The following is an 18,597-nucleotide window of genomic DNA, read 5'->3' as shown; positions in this document are numbered from 1 at the left end:
CCCCTGAAAGTTGCTTGCGTCCTTCTCCCATTTCTCAGTTAATATATCCTTCTCAGGCCTTTGATGTAGTTAAAGACTAGATAGTTATAATTTTCCTTAGTTATGATTTTTAAAAAGTTATATATAAAACCTTAGACTCACAAGTATAGGATAGATAGGATATCTTCTTTAATTTTGCCAAATATAAATAGACTAGATATTGTAACTGTAATTCTTGCTTGATAATTGTTTTGTTATCTGTAATTTCACTATGTGAAAGTTAAAACCTTCCTTTTTGAAAAAAAGAAAAGGGGAAGTGCTGTGGGATATTCTGTTTGTTAAATGTGTTGCTCTGATTGGTTAATAAATGAAACACTGCCAGTAGCCAGGCAGAAAGTATAGGTGGGACAAGCAGAGAGAAGAATTCTGGGAAATGGAAGGCTGAGGGCAGAGGAGACACTGCCAGCTGCCGCCATGACAAGCAACATGTAATGTACCGGTAAGCCACAAGCCACGTGGTGAAGTATAGATTAATAGAAATGGGTTAATTTAAGATATAAGAACTGCTATCAAGAAGCCTGAGCCATTAGGCCAAAGAGTTTAAATAATATAAGCATCTGAGTGATTATTTTATAAGTGGGCTGTCAGACTGCCAGGGCTAGGCAGGACCCAGAGAGAAAACTCCAGCTACACAACTCTATTCTGCAAAATTATGGCAAAAAAATTCCCCAAATCTAGGAAGATAATGGATATCCAAACACAATCATTATTTAGAATGCCAAACAGACATAACCAGAGAAGACCCTCTCCACAATTCACCAGTCAAAATACTAAAACCACAAATAAAGAAACCATATTAAAGGCTTTGAGAGAAAATGAAAACTCATAAACAAAAACTATGAGAATAACATTGGACCACTCAACAGAAACTGTTAAAGCAAGGAATGCATATAATGATATCCTTCAAGCCCTGAACATAATTGCCGACCAAGATTACTAGAGTCTGCAAATTTATCTTTTGAAATTGACAGAGAAATAAAGTCATTTCAAGACAAACAAAAACTAAAGTAATTCATTAGCACCAATTGAGCACTGTAGAAGATACTTAATCAAATTCTACACAGAGAAGAGAGGAAATGTCTCAATCATGAAGGGGGACAAAGTGATAAATTTCATGAAAATAGAAATACAAAATGACCTGAAAAGAATCAATTATGTCCAGCTCAATAAACCAGCAAACACTTAAAATGAATAGAAAGACAACAAACAATAACTCAGTTGATTAAAAAAACAACTCAAAATTATAAGAATCAGCAAATCTCTACAAATCATAACCTTCTATCTAAACAGCCTTAACTTCCTGATTAAAAGATGCAGACTAGTTGACTGAATCAAAAACAACATCCAACTAAGTGTCTCTAAGAAACACACTTGAGGGGTTGGGGGAAGGGCAGCTCAGTCAGCAAAGAGCTTGTCACACAAGTGGGAGGACCTGAGTTTGATCCCAACACCCCTGGAAAAAGTGAGGTGCGGTAGAATAGGCTTGAAGGATATCATTTTATATGTTCCTGGCTTTAACAGTTTCTGTTGAGTGGTCTGATGTTATTCTCACAGGTTTGTTTATGAAGTTATGATCTTCTCTTGAAGCTTTTAATATTGTTTCTTCATTTTGAGGTCTTAGGATCTAATGTAATCCCAGAACTGGGTAGGAAGACACATGAGGATCCACAGCTGGGACTTATTGCTCAGCCAGTCTAACCAAATCAATGCACTCCATATTCAATGAGAGATTCTGTCTCACAAAATGTACAAACATGAGTGAAGAAACACCTGACATTAACCTCTAGCCTCTATGCACATGCAGGCACACACACACACACACACACACACACACACACACACGTGTACACACAAGTATATACATACACATACACATAAATAAAGGAAAACCTTCACTGGAAAAGACACATAGAGACTAACAGTAAAAAGATAGAAATCGGGGTTGGGGATTTAGCTCAGTGGTAGAGTGCTTGCCTAGCAAGTGCAAGGCCCTGGGTTCGATCCTCAGCTCAAAAAAAAAAAAAGATAGAAGTCAATACATTAAGCAAATGGTAGCTTAAAACAAGCTAACATAACAGTTATTATAGCTGATAAAGTAGGCTTCAAGCCATAAACCCATGAAATATTAATAAAAGGAATAATAAATGAAGATATAACAATTGTAAATACATATGCACCAGGCCTCGAGACTCCAAATTCCATGAAATAAACATTACTGGTTATAAAAAGACAGATAGGTCCTAACACAATAATAAGCAGGAAACGTCAATGACATACTCTCCTCAATAGATAGGTCAAACAGACTAAAAACAACAAAGGAACTCCAGGGTTAAATTGCACCATACATCAACTAGACTTAACAGGTAACAATTATGAAATAGACATTCTTCTAAGAAGCCTATGGAAAATCTCTAAAACATATCACTTTCTATTACATAAAACGAATCTTTCATTGCTCTTCCACTCCATTCCTATTCCAGCTAAACCATCCTGTTCCCTCATGTTCTCATCCCCTATTCCCTACCCTCTATTGCCACCCCCATCCCCAGTCTACTCAGGAGATCTCATCTATTTCCCCTTCCCAGGGTGATCCATGTGTCCCTTTTAGGATCCTCCTTGTTAGCTAGCTTCTCTGGAGCTGTGGGTTGCACAAGTGAGACAGTTGTATAGCTTGGTCTGTTTAAGGGGCTCCTGGCAGTGGGATCAGGATCTATCCCTGGTGCATGAGCTAGCTTTCTGGAGCCTATTGTCTATGGTGGGATGCCTTGCACAGCCTTGATGCAGGGGGAGGGGCTTGAACCTGCCTCAGCTGAATATATCAGGCTTTGCTGACTCCCCATGTGAGGCCTTACCTTTTTGGAAGAGGGGATGGAGGGTGGGATGGGGGAAAAGGCTGGGGGGAGTGGGATGAGGGATTGGAGGGGTATCTGTGGTTGGTATGTAAAATGAATTAAAAAATTCTTAATTAAAAAATAAAAAATAGGCCGGTGTTGGTGGCACACGCCTTTAATCCCAGCACTCGGGAGGCAGAGGCAGGTGGATCTCTGTGAGTTCCAGGAAAGGCATAAAGCTACACAGAGAAACCCTGTCTAGAAAAACCAAAAAATAAAGTTAAATTAAAAATAAAAATAAAAAATAATCTTAACAAATGCAAAAGAATTTTTAAAATTCTATCTTATCAGTTTATAGTGAAATAAAACTAGAAAACAATAGCAAGAAAAATTATAAAAGGCACACGAATACATGAGCACTGGATGATATACTTTTTGTTTTTAAATATTTATCTTAATTCCTTAAGAATTTTATATAATTGTGATTATATTCACCCCAATTACTTTCTTCAACTCTTCTCAGAATCACCTCCACCTCTCTCTCTCCAAAAATATTGTGTCTTTTTTTTTAATAGCCTATTGACTACAATATGTACTATCTGTATTTCTGGGTGTGGGGCCATCTCCTAGAACTTGGTCGGCTTACCAGAAGACATATCCTTAAACAAAACTGACTCTCCTTCCCCCGAAGCCATCAACTGTCTATAACTCCTCAGTTAAAAGTCAGGGTTCATAACCCAACTCCCACTTCATGCTAGAATATTGAATGGCCTCTTATGTAGGCCTTGGCAAGCAACCGCAGCTACTATGAACTTATAAATGAAGCCCAGAAGACACTGTTTTTCTCCTGTCCTCCCTAATTTCTGACTCTCACAATCTTCTACTCCCTCCTCTGAGTCTTGGACAGGGGGCGTCATAGCAATGTTCCATTTGTGACTAAGCACACTCCACTGACACTTGCTTCTCCACACTTGCACTAGATGTGAGTCTCTACATTAATCTCCCATCTACTTCACAAAGAAACTTCCACGGTGAGTCTAAGAACTGCGTTAAGCTCTGGATGGAAAGATACAATTTTGGAGGGCAGTGTGATGCTGTGTCCAGTTAGAAGAGTAATAGAACAGGAGTAGTTTATCCTTGGGGCCTGTGCACCCCCAACCACTGGTCCTTGGCCAGATTGACAACAGCAGGCATGTGTTTCCTCCTGTGGAGGGGACCTTAAAACCAATCAGAAAGGGCTTGGTTATGCACCAAACTTTTGTGCCACTACTGAACCCATGGGAATGTTTTTCCATGCCTGTCATTACTTCAGGTCACAGGTTTACAGCTGGGTAAGACTGCTGATAGCTTTTAAACAATACACACTTTAGCGATAAATGAGTCAATGAAGAAGTAAGGAGGAAATTTAAAAGTTACTGGAGTCAAATGTAAATTAAAAGACACTCTAGAGGCAGATAAAACAGTTCTAAAAGGAAGTTTATAGTTATGAGTGCTTACATTAAAAAAAATCAGAGAGGGTAGGTGAGATGGCTCAGCAGGTAAAGGCACCTGCTGCCAGTCTGAGCTCAATGCCCAGGAACCCACATGATGGAAAAGGAGAATCAACTCCTCAAGGTTGTCCTCTGACCTCCACACATGTGCCAACATATATACTTGAATGCATACATGTACACACAAAATAAGTAAAAAATAAAACTTAAAATCGGAGAGAGCTCAAATAAATAAATTAACAATATGCCTCAAGGTGCTTGGAAGGGAAAAGCCAAATCCAAAATCAGTACATTAGGTTGAAAGAAATAATAAAGATCAGGAGAAAAGTTTATGAAATAGAGACTAAAAACAATAAAAGAGCCAACAAAAAAGAGTTTTCCCTTAGAAAAAAAGACCATCAAACTCTTAGCCAAAGCAACAAGTATGAGATAAGACCTAAATTAATAAAATCAAAGTTGAAAAACAAAAGAAAGAGACATTACACTGGATATCAGTGAAATGTACGGGGCTGTTAGGTAATACTTTGAAAGCATTTTTCAAAAATCTGAAAAATCTAGAAGAAATTTTTAACAAACTTTTAGACATATATGCTCTACCAAAATTAAATCAAGAGGATATGAGCAATCTAAATAGATCTATAATGAGCAACAATATTGAAGTAGTAATAAAGAGCCTCTCAACCTAAATAAATAAATAATAAATAAAAGATAACACTAATGCATTTCAAATTATTTCATATAATAGAAATGGACAGAACAGTATTAAGTTTATCCTATGGTGCCAGCATTACTTTGATACCAAAACCAGAATATGGACAACACAAAACACTAATTTTCCTGAAGATCACAGATGTAATATTTCTTAATAAAATACTTGCAAGCCAAATTCAAGAACACATTGAAAACAGCATATACTATGATCAAGTTGGTTTTATTCAAGAGACACGAGAATGTTTCAACGTTAATAAATAATAAATATTATACAGTATATAAATAGACTCAAGGACAGAAATCACTTGTCATGATACAGAAATCAAGAGATGCAGAAAATGTCTCTGACAAAGTTCAACATTCCTTCATGATAAAAAGTCCTACAGAACATTAGGAATGGCAGAAACATACTTCAAAATAATAAAGGCTATACTCAACAAACCTATAACCAACTTCATAGTAAATGAAGGGAAGCCAAAAGCATTTCTTCCCTTCTCTTCACTCTTACTCAGTATAGTCTTGAAGTCTTAACTAAATCAGTAAGGCAAAAAAGAATGGAAACGGGGGTCTAAATAGAAAACAATTCAAAGTATCCCTATTTTCAGAGGCTGTAATCTTAAAAGACCTTCCAGACTTTCCCAGGAAAGACTCTCACAAAATCTCACCCACAGCTGAGGAGCTTTGACCATTAAAGGCTATTGGGGCAGAGGGAGTCTGTTTTCTTCAGGGAAATGGTCCCTATTAGGATGCTCATTCTCCTGTGGATGGCCCTGTACTCATGCACATCAGGACAGAACAGATTGGATTGGATAGGCTATAAAAAGAGGGCATGAAGTAGAAGGATGTTGTAGTGGAGGGGTCTGGAAAGACTTGAAGGGGAATAGGTGGTTTATATGATCAAAAGTATTGTATACATGTATGAAATCCTCAGTATTTTTTTAAAAAACTCCCCCAAAACTCTTCAATATGATAAAGTAGTAAGATATAAAATCAACTTTAAAAATGACTAGCTTTTCTATATATTGGTAATGAACTAGCTTGTTGATAAAGAAATCCAGAAAACAGATCTCATTCACAATAGCTTCATCAAAGTAAAATATCTAGTAATAAACCTAACCAACCTACAAATTCACTGTAATCCCATCAAAATTACAAGTATATCCTTCACTACACTAAAAAAAAAGATAAATCTAAAATTCATATGGAACCCTGGAAGACCCTAAATAGGCAAAACCACGCTAAGCAGAATGCTAGAAATATCCAGAATTTGAATTCAAATTATACTACAGAGCCATACAAGCAAAGTACCATGGTACTAAAAACAGATGTGCATACCAGTGTAATAGAATAGAGAACCCAGAAATAAATCCACTCAGCTATCCATCTGAATTTTTTATGAAGGTGTCAAAAACATATATTGGAAAAAGGGTAGCCTCTTCAACAAATAATGCTGGGAATAATGGACATCCACATGTAAAGAACAAAGTTAGATCCCTGCATCTCAACCTTTACAAAAATGGCTTAAAGACCATGATATAAGATCAGAAACTCTAAAAATGCTAAGGAAAAATATAGGAAAAAACTTCAAGATGCAGGTATAGACAGCTTTCTTTAAAAGGCCTTCAATAGCACAGGATATAACCCCAAGGATTAACAAGTAGAATTGCATGGAATTTAAAGGCTCCTCTACAACAACAACAACAACAAAACAAAAAAAGAGGGTGGTGAGATAGACTAAAGAATGGTAGGAATCTATGAGGAATTCAAAAATTTAAACACCAAAATGGAATCATCCCATAAACAGATCTTAAAAGAAGAAATATAAATAGGAAATAAATATTTGAAAAAATGTACAACATTCCTTAGCCATCAGAGAAATACAAATTAAAGGTGTTTTGAGATTTAGTTGGACGACAGTTAGAAATGGCTGTCATCATGAAATCAAAGGATGACAAATGCTTGTCAGAATATAGAAGGGAAAGAATCCTTATAGACTGCTGGTCAGGCTGTGAACTGGTTCAGCCACAACAGAAGTCAGTATCGAGTTTCCTCACACAACTAAAGGTGTAACTAACATGATCCAGCTACTCCACTCCTGGCTATATATCCCTACATATTCAAGGGAATCTAAGTCTGCATATTACATATATGCTTATAAATCACACTTATTGCAGCACAATTCACAATAGCCAAAATGTGCAACCAATAAATAACCTAGATGCCCATCAACTAATAAAATGGGTAGGATATGTTGTATATACACACAATGGAGTTTTGTTGGGCTCTAAATACAAAATTATGTCATCTCCAGGAAAAATTATATGGAGATTATCATGTTAAGGAAAATAAGCAGACTCAGAAAGACAAACCACATTTTCTCTCATGCAGAATTTAAACACTGATAGGTATAAATGTGGGTATGGATATCAATGCTATAAAAGTAGAACTAGGTACTATGTGAGGGGAGGAAATACTCTAAAGGCAGAGCAAAGGGGATGAAATGTAAATTTCTCAAAAGAAAATAAAACTATCGTAGATCCAAGGGCATTCTGCCGTGTCTTTTAGAGCTGTCAGGTCTTCTGAGATGAAGCATTAGTGGGCAGCTACTTTCCCTGAGTGGCTTTTGATATTATTGGCAGTAGCAGCCCTGAGCTTCCAGACACTCTACTCTCTTCTTTACTCTGATGATGATATTTCACATTACATTAGGGAATGCACCATACGGTCCAAATGTGAGAGCAATGAAGATTTCTTCTCCTCTCTCCTATCTGCCACCCCCAAGTGAAAAGACACCATCAACCTATAAAAGGCAATAACCTCATTCACTCTAGTCACCTCTGCCCTTTAGCCCATGATGTGTTCATTCTAAGCAAGGAGAGAGGAATTTATGGGAGCATTTAGGTTCAGATCTGCCACCACCTTTAGCAATCTCAATTAATCACTGAGTTAATCACTCCTGTTCCTTCAAAAATGGGCCAAGTTAATTAGAATGAAGGTTGCTTTAAAATCCTCTCTTTAGATGTCCTACAATTTTCTGAAAAGAGTCCCATAGCATGAAAAATTGAGACCTAGGGCATTACAGCCAGTGGAAATTTGCAAAAGATATTTTAAAGGTAATGTATATATAAATCCATTTTCTTTCCAGTTTTAGGATACTTAACTTAAGGAAACCAATAATTGTTTATAGTGGGGAAGTACCAGAGAACCAACTATTACCACCCTTTACCAGTCACACAGACCAAATCAACTTTCTGCAGACATAGTAGAAAATACAAGAAAGTTCTTCTAAATACCTCTGCCTGCTCAAAAATGCTGGAAATGTCTTCCACCTACAAGATCCATTTCTTCCAAAAAATATAGATAACTTAGAAGAATATTCCCTAAGGAAAAAAATAACACTCTAATGATTTGAATCAGAATTCATTTATACAATTAACCATTAATGGGATTTTCCATGAAAATGGGCTTCCATTGAAGAAAAGAGATACCCGGGAAGAAGAGAAAGACACAAAAAGAAAGCCTAGAAAGAAATAACAAATTTTTCTAGATCTCTTCACAGAACCCAGGCCAATCCCTAGCAAAAGAGAAAACACATCAAACAAAACTGCTCTTACTAAGGAAATCTGAAAGAAGTCAGAGCAGAGTGTTTCACATTCAATGAAAAGTGCTATGGCGTCCCTAGAGACGTGATCTGTCCACTAGGATGTTCATGACCCTATGATATTCTGCCCACCCATTCTTACTAATCTAGTAGTTTATACTCTGATTTATCACAAGCCCACTGCCTTCTTCTACACTCCATGAGCTAAAAATTGGTTGATATTTTACCTTTCTTCCAATTTAATGGATTAGCCTCATGCCACGTTAATGGAGAACATGGCATTCCTGGGTCTGAGATGACAGATCACTTGTTTACAATAGTAGCCAGAATTTTAGCATTTTTGTGACAATTTCCCATGTCTCAACTCCTACAGAGTACCATGAAGAGGGCCCAGCTGACCACAGAGCATAGCGGGTTCTATCACAGAAGAGGAATTCTGAATTTAGGGAATCTAAGTCCTTTACAATAAACTTAGGCAATGCTATTCTTCTCTACAGTGAGACATCTTCTCTATTTTTTAAGATTATAGTCAAACCTGACATCACATAGAAGAAGAAATAGTATCTCCCAAGGATAGTCTCTATACATTCTCAGAAAGATTATCTAAAATGGAGGACATGAGGTACCTCACTTATGGGTTGTGAAGAGACCCAGGGAGGGCAGTATCAAACAATACCCATTGCTCATTTCTCAGCATTGGGTCATCTGGAATATTGTCCCATGAGTACCCTACTCTGTTGGCCATTCCAGTTACTCAAGTCAAAATATCCTAAGATTAAACCCATTATTTATCTCAGGTGGCATCTAAGACCAGTAGTGACAAATTCTTAGGGTAAAGCATTGAAGTATTGATCTCAACTAGGATCCTCAGAGTCCCAGACAATCAGTTGAACAAATATCATAAACCATCATGGTCTACACTGGGTTTTCTCTTTGAGTTTTTGTATTGAGCTTTCAATTTGACCCAAATACTAATCCAAACACATCAGGATATGCTGGTGATTGCATGGACTCCATTTTAGTCCACCAGAAGATCTAAGGCACTTCTGTGAGCCACAACAATCCTAAACAAACAAGCTGAGGCTAATCTAAATGCCTTGTAGAACCAAGGTAGTATCCTTAAGCTTTCAGATAATATCAGGAGACAATATCACCTTATTTATTGTTTAATTGTAATCCTAGAGAGAACTGCCTATAAGGTACACCCAATGACTCATGGGCTTTCCACTAGGAAGCACCACTGACAAAGAAAACATAGCTTACTATAGGGAATCAGAACAGTACAGAGGTCTGAGAGATACAGTGTCAGCTTGTAGTGTTTCCTCTAACATGTCCACTCCACAATGAAATTCTTAGTGAACTAAGAAGCTGATCTATCTTTCTGGTGATGGGTTATAGGTGGGGGGAGGAATCTAAAGAGATAGAATTATTTTTCTTGATTACTCTCCTCTACCGAATCTTTGTTTTATGAGACATCTAACAAGCCCAAGGTTTATCAGCCAACCCTGCTGACATAAGTGTGTTAAACTAGAGTCAGGTCCTCAGAGTCTAAGGCGTCTGATCTGTCATCTGTAGGCATCTGCTAGGGCTGATACAACAAAATACAGACTGGCCAGAACACCTCAGAAATCTATTTCTCACAGTCCTGAATGCTGGGAGGTCAGAAGCTCAAGGTATCAGCAGATCTGATAGCACCTGAGGCTTCTCCTTTGTAGAGTGTCTCCTTTATACTATGCTCTCCGTTGGCCTTCTGAACTGTGCATGCCTCTGGGGTCTCTTTCCTTCTTCTAAGGACACTGATAATGTTGGATTAGAACCTCACTATTGGGACCTCATCCCAATGTAACTGCCTTTATTTTTCTTTGGTTCTTCCCTTCGTTAAGACAAGGTCTCACACTAAGTTGCCCTAGTAGCCCTCAAAACTCACTATTCTCCTGCCTCAACTTCCTGAATAACTGGTATTGCAGGCATGTGCCACCATACCCAGCTTAATTACCTCTTCAATGGCTCTGTCTCTAAGTAAAATCACACTGGGTGGGTCTGTGTTTCAATGTAAGAATTTTAGGAAGACACATTCACCTTAATACCCCCAACATGACATCATCTGTTTAAAAAAAAATGTGGTTGTTGAAGAGTGACACACTGAACTCACTCTAGAGCAAATGGCACGTAGGGACTCCTGCTAATATATAGTGGAGATTGTCCATGTTAGAATGAGCCAGTCAGATGTTTATAGCATTGAAAAGAAATTTTTGACATTATCCAACACTATCATTGTCTAAGTGCCATGAATACAACAGCTGAATTCAGGGTCTTTTCATTCTGCAGATCTAAAGACAGTGATTTAGCACACATGTCCATCAGTCCTAAAAGCTGGGGACCCCCTCTTGAAATCCCCCAGTGTATGTTCCTCTTTGACAGAACACTATCCCACTTTAAATCATGTTTCTCTGAAATTAAATAGATAGGAATAGGAATTAGGAAGAAAGGAGGGTAGGATTGTTTCTCGTTCACTTTTGATTTTCAGCATCATGGCTCACACAAATGAACTTCCAGTGTTTTCTCCCCACCTAATACTCTATCTCAGACAACAAGCTACCTCAGCCTTGGGTACTCCTTCTGAGCATCCCTTTATACACATCACTCTTTGCTTGCAGCCAGGGGATTTGCACCCTTTGCTGACTTAAGCTTGGCTTACAAAGCAGCAGCCTTCTCTGAAGATGCCACCTTAATCCAAGACATCTGTTGTGCCAGGGGGCAGCAAGCTACAGCCTGTGGAGCATGCCAGCTTGCTTCCTACTTTTGTAAATAAGGTTTTATTAGGACAAAGTCACATCCATTCATTCACATAATGCCTGTGGCTGGTTTTGTGCTGCAGTAGCAGAGATGAGTAGTTGCAACAGAGAAAGCATGGTCCACAAAGTTTAGAATATTTACTATCTAGCCTTTTGCAGAGAAAGCTTGCTTATCCTTGTGCTATGCCATTACTGACAGAACATCATTTAAGTCCTTGCCTGATTTCAACCAAAGAGCTCAGATTTTCCAGAGTAGTCAAGCTGCTCAAAAGAATATATCTAGATTGCTTTGATTCACATTCTTATCCTGTAGCTAATCACCTTTATTAACATTGTACACCCAGCCAGGACAACTACATCCCAAATGTCTCAACTATGGATTCCCACAGGAGTTTGCATTTTTTTTTTTTCAGAGAAATCCTCCCAAAGGAATCAAAACTCCCTTATAGCAGCTGTAACTCAGCAAAAGCAAAAGATGAGGAGGAGGAGGGGGAGAAAGAGGAGGAGGAAGAGGGGGAGAAAGAGGAGGAGGAGGAGAAAGAGGAGGAGGAGGAGAGAGAGGAGGAGGAGGAGGAGAGGGAGAAGAGGGAGGAGAGGGAGGAGAGGGAGGAGAGGGAGGAGAGGGAGGAGAGGAAGAAGAGGAAGAAGAGGAAGAAGAAGAAGAAGAAGAAGAAGAAGAAGAAGAAGAAGAAGAAGAAGAAGAAGAAGAAGAAGAAGAAGAAAAGGAAGGAAGGAAGGAAAAGAGAGAAAGAAAGAAAGAAAGAAAGAAAGAAAGAAAGAAAGAAAGAAAGAAAGAAAGAAAGAAAGAAAGAAAGAAGAAAGACCTTTTTGGCGAATGGGAGGTTCCCTTTGGATCTAAATTTGACATTACAGATTACAGAATAAATTGAGCCATGAGAGTCCCAGCTATTATCATCCTACCTCAGCACACCCATCCCTCATCTTCTAAGTGTTCAGCATTGGCTTAATGATTTCTGCTCATTTTAATAGAATCTCCCTCCCTTATGCCTAGAATAGGTGTACATCTTTGCAGCTATTATCTGAGTGGAGTGGAATCGTATTGCTGCTCAGAGCAAACCTTAGCACTACCCACTCCAATGGAGACATTTTCAGCCTGACCACTGCACTTAAAAGGAAGATCCCCTGCCTTTGGACAATTAGCACCAACTAGAACACCATTTAAGATGCTGACTTTGAAGTTATTTCCTGAAACTCATCCTGAAATCATTCTCCCCCATCCCTATTCATTCTCACTAATGGGCAATAAAGTAGAGGACCATTTATAGTCCAATTGGCCATACACTTTAAAGAACATGTTTGCTACCAATTTCATATACTTTCCCCAGACACCAGTCAGAAGACTATGAGTTCCTCATCTTTTCTTTTTCAGAAAGGCATGTTTCTGTCCACATCCCATCCTCATCACCAGTAATACTAAGATTATGAGAGAGTCTGAAATTATACCCTACTTATTAGCTAGCAAGTTATCCTAGTATATTTCATGGATGCTGCTAGAAGAAAGAAGACTTCGGAATAAGCAAAATAAAGGACTATTTACTACTTGTATCACTAGCAGTAGACATCAGTATTATCTGCATTATAGTATCAGTTCCTGCCTGAGATGCTATAAAAAGAACTTTGATCTTAAGAAACCTGAATCTGCCCTTCACCCTTAAGGATGCTACTATAGTTGTCTTCTGAGATCATTCACTATATAACTAACCTTGAACAGGTGGTTCAGAAGAATGCAAAGTGCCTAGGTCAGATTATCCACATAAAGTTGGGCATGCTGGTGTATTCCCATAATCCCAGCACTCAGGAGGCTGAGGAATGATAATCTCAAATTCAGGGCAGGCTGATGCTATCCAGAGGATCCATTCTCAAACACACAAAAAAGAAGAATATGTGCATAAATATGGCAGAGCCATTGAGGGTTATCTTCCAACAGAAAGGAGATTGAGAACATTTCACTGTATCTGACCTCAATGAAAGGGAAGAATACTCACCCAGTATTCATTCTGTTGCTATTAGAAGGAATACTCACAACAGTTATGCCATATATTCTATATTGTATGATTAGTTACACCCTAAAGATATTAAACTATATGAACTAATAAAATAGTTCAGTAGCAATTACAAAATAAATACATAAAAATAGCTTTCCAATATGCCAGTGAGAACTAGGTAATTAGTTAGAAAACATAATGGGAAAAGATTGCATTCAATCTTTTGAAAAATAGCATTAAAAAGTATAAAACATCTACAAAGTTATAAAAAAATATACAGGACTAAATAAAAAGGACCATAAATTTTCACTAAAGGACATAAAAATAATAATTGAACTGGTTGAGGAACATTCTATGTTCTTGGGTGGGAGAATTTGTTGTCATAATGATGTCAAGTCTCCCAAAACTGATCTACACAGTTAATGTAACTCTAGTTCCCAAGACCTGAGCATTAGAATTCAGAGATGGAAGGACTGCCATGAGAGCGACACTTGCTTCCTTGTTAGAACCCAGGTGGACAGGGTTCATCAAATGGGCAACCTAGCTAATTTGACAGTTTTGTAGAACAAATTCATGACCTGCAACTATCTGTGACTTAGGAAGGCACTAGCATCAAGTTCTATGCTGCACTCCCCAAATCCTTCCATAAAAGCCCAAAGTCAAAGAATAAGGACCATTCTTGCTTGAATATTATTGGCATATATGAATTATACATAACTGATTTATTGTGACATTACCATACATGCTCATAAAATATTTCAATCACATTCCTTCCCAACACTCTCTTATGTCCCCCTGCTATTCTCACTAATTCCCTTCCACTTCCCAATTAGCTTCCCTTATACATTTGTTTGTTTGTTTGTATTTACTTCTCTTGTGTGTGACCCAATGAGTTTCATTAGGATTATTTACAGGAGCATGATGAAGATTTGTTTGTGGGTTGTTTGTTCTTGCTATTAATTCTTCAAGAATTTTATATAATAAACTTAAACATATTCACCCCTTACTTTTCCCAGGTTCTCCCCAATATTCCTCCCCCTGAACTTTGTGTCCTTTGTTTCTTATAACCTATCAACTCCAGTTTGTGCTGTCCTTATACTTCTGGCTGTGGCCACAGGAACCACATCCTTAAAGAAAACTGACTGTCCCTCCCTCAGAAGCCATCAACTGTCCACAGCCCCTCAGTTAGGGGTGAGGGTCCATGAAACCCTTCCCATTCCATGCTAGAATGTTGACTGACTTAATAATCATGTGCAAGCAGAAACAGTGGCTGTGAATTTATGGGTGCATTTGTGCAACTTCTGTAGGTTTATGGGTGCAACCCCTGGCTCTTAAGATCTTTCTGCTGCTTCTTCCAAGATGGTCTCTTAGCCTTGGGGAGGGGTTGCTAGCTAGATGTCCTATTTGTAGCTGAGCATGCCACAGTCACTTAGTCTCTGCCCTTTGACTGAGTTTCTGCAGTAACCACCATCTACTGCACAAAGAAACTTCTCTGATGAGTCTGGGAGCTGCACTAATCTGTGGCTAGAGAGGCAGAGATTTAGAGGGCACTTCAATGCAATGTCCATTTAGTGGAATAACAGTAGTAAACTCATCCCTGGGGCCTGTGAGCTCCGAAATCATGAGCTCTTGGCCAGATGTACAGTACTAGGTATGTGTTTTCTCCTGTATAGTCTTAAATCCAACCAGGAAACAGCTTGATGCTCTCATATCATTTGTATTCTATTGAAGCCATGGGCGTAGTGTGCCATGCCAGTCACTATTACAGTTTACAAAGTTCATAGCTAGATAAGACCGTTGTTAACTTCCCTAGCAGTCTGCATAGTACCTCTCAGTACTATAGGAGCTAATCAACAGAGATGAAGCTTCCTGGTTAGGACTGACTTGATTTCTCCATGTCCTATGATCCATGTGTATGGTGTTTTCAGCAATAGGGTCCTGCCATCAAGTTCTAGCAGACACCCAAGAGCAATGCCAATATCCTCTCTTGCTTTGGGTGGTCTCTGGGACACCTCTGACCAACAACTCAAGGGAAGGTATCCCACATCTGGCACTGGGATTTTTACATGGTAACCTATGGCTTCTGAAATGAGCATAACCCCCTGTGTAAGACAACTCCAATCAAACTTTTTATATGATATGCAATCTTCTAAAATAGTAAGTTCCCATAATATTTTTTCACATCCTCAGTTTAATCCCCTCCTATGCCCTACCTCCCATCCCTCTCCCCATTTAAAGCCCCCTCCTCATTGTTTGCCCTCCCCTTTCATGTTCCCTGTGTTCTGCTACCTCGACTAGCTTCCTGAAGATCTGCCTTCCCCCTTCAACTGTCAACTTCCCTTTCTAGTTTCCTGGATTCAACAGATGCTCCAAATTAAACACACAAATCAAATATTTAATGCTAAGATCCACTTTAGTGAAACAATATGTTTGTTTTCCTGGGTCTGTACTACTTCATTTAGTACAATGTTTCCAGTTCCATCCATTCACTTTCAAGTTTCATGATCTTGTGTTTCATTGCAGCTGAAGAAGATGTCCTCCCTGTATTTAGGTACCACATTTTCATTATCCGTTCATCAGTTCTTGCCGTCTTGGTTGTTTCTGTGTCCTGACTATTGTGAATGGAGCATCTGCAAACATGGATAAGCACATGTGTCTATAAAGGAAATAGAGTCCTTTGTGTATGTACCTAGTTGTGGTGTAGCTGGGTCATAGGAAAGATGTATTTCTATTTTTCTGAGTAACAACCACACTGACTCTACAGTGACAGCATCAGATTGCACTCCCACCAACTGTGCAGGTTTCCCCACACCCTTGTCAGCATTTGGTTTCTTAATCTTAGCCATTTTGACCTGGTTAAAGTGAATCTCAAAGTAGTTTTAGTTTGCATGTTGAAAAAAAAAAAAGAGTAGGGAGTACACTTCAGGATATAGGCTTAGGTAAGGACTTTCTGAGTAGGATTCTGGTCACCCAGGAGATCAGACCATCAATAAGTGGGGCTTTGTGAAACTAAAAAGCTTCTGCAAAGGAGATTCTTAACTGACTTAAGAGGCAGCCTACAGAAAGGGAAAAAAAATCTTTGCCCGCTATATATCTGACAGTGTCTAGAATACACAAGGAAGGACCTAAAAAAAAAAACTAAACACTAAGAAAACCACTCAGTTAAAAAGCCACAGTGGGCTGTGAACCTGAACAGAGAGTTCTCAGAAGAAGAAATACAGATGGCTAAGAAATGCTTTTTTGAATGAGGATTTCTTTAGAGGATCATGGGAATCTTATCATTTGCTAGACCCCTAAAATAAAAAGTATCTCCTCCTCCCATCAAATACTAACTGATTAGGGAGGGGAGGGGCCCCTTTGATGACAGGATACTGGCAGATCATAACTTGAGAAGATATTGTACAGGTAATCACAGATGCTGTGAGTTCAAAAGTGCAACAGCTATATCATATCTGGAAGTTAGAATTCCAAACTATTCCTTTTCCCATTGCTCCTGTTCTTGTATTCTTTCTGGCCCCTCTTCTGAGATGTCCCCTCAGTCTTGCAGTATGGTGACATTTTATTTGTGCCCTAACAAATAAAGCTTGCCTGGGGATCAAAGGAAAAAGCCAGCCACTATAATAAACATAGAAGTCATGAAATGGTAGCACACGCATTTAATCCCAGGACTAGAGAGGGAGAGATTCATCGGGATCTCTGTAAATTCAAGGCCCCACTGGGAACAGAGCCAGGCTTGGTGGCACACACCTTTAACCCCAGCACTAGTTAACCATAGAGGTCTGGAGGTCTACACAGACAGATAGGAAGTGATAGAGCTGGGCAAAAAGAGGAAGTGATGTAGCTGACCAGAGAGGAGAAGTAAGATGGCAGGGCACAGGAAGGTATATAGGCGTGAGTATACATGAAGTAGCTCTCTCTTGGGCTAAGGATTTCCTAGCAGTAAAAATTTGTGACTGGCTTGTTCTATCCCTCTGATATTTCAGCTTTCACCCCAATATCTGGCTCCAGGTTTTTTATTAATAAGACTGTTAATAATTCGTGTTGCATTTCAAGAGGAGTGAGATGACCTATTGGAGGCCAAGACATCAACAGTCACTTCATTCTCAATTACCTGATGCTGCATCCACCACCGACCAGGACAAAAAGAAGCTTCTTGTCCAAAACTGGTTACTAATCTACAGGCATAAACATAGTTATTTAGAGTTATTTAGAAGACAATTTAACAAGAACAGCATGTCCATTTGGCAAAACAACAACAGTAGCTTCCCCGACTAGGGGCTGAGATCTTCCTGGCCAAAATTTTGGGTTTGCAGTACCAGATAAAAATTCCCTCCTGTGGAATAAGCATGAAATTCAATGAGAAATAAGTTAATTACCCTATAACAAATTTGCTACTAATCTACAATGGGGCCATCATACCTGGCAGATTGGTATTCTCACACACAGGGCCCACAGCTGACTAACGTCATTGATAAAAACTCTCCCCAACAGCTGAGATAATACTTTTGGCATTGTGAGGGCTAGCCAACAAGGAGAAAATTTAAGCCCAGTTTCAACTTGATTTCTTTATGTTCTACAAGCAATGCACGTGGCCCAAGCTCTCATGTTTAAGGCTTTCTCTAAACCCCAAGTCCCAGAAATGAGATTTCTGCAGCATATTCTATGTATAATGGATAAAAAGGCAACTGACCTAGAATTGATTGTGTTACCAACCCCAAAGAAGCTTATGGAGCTCCAACAAGGATTTTGTTTGAAACTGTGTTCCAAACTTACAGAGTCAATTTTTATCTGGAAGTCTATTCTTATTCTTCAATTACAACAGAATTTTGCTTACAAAAAAATACAGAAAATAATTTGGATCTCCTCCCATGGGGGTGTTGTCTTCAGATTCTTCTATCTTGATGGTCATACATACACTTAATTTCATACCTACTTGTGTCTCCTCATTTGAGATATGAAAGAAGTGCCCTGGAAGGTGGCATAGCACAGCAAATCCACCTTCCCCATTTGCCAAAAAGCAGCAAGAAAAATTTCCATCTTTTTTAATGGTCAGAAAATAATTTTCATGCTCCTTAGTTTCTATAGACTTTATTAGCATAAAATCGCAAAGTAAATAAGTTGTAG

Source organism: Onychomys torridus, chromosome 7 (genome assembly GCF_903995425.1).
Source record: "Onychomys torridus chromosome 7, mOncTor1.1, whole genome shotgun sequence".
Lineage (NCBI taxonomy): Eukaryota > Metazoa > Chordata > Mammalia > Rodentia > Cricetidae > Onychomys > Onychomys torridus.
The sequence above is the reverse complement of the archived record's forward strand: the minus strand, read 5'-3'. Positions refer to the sequence as shown.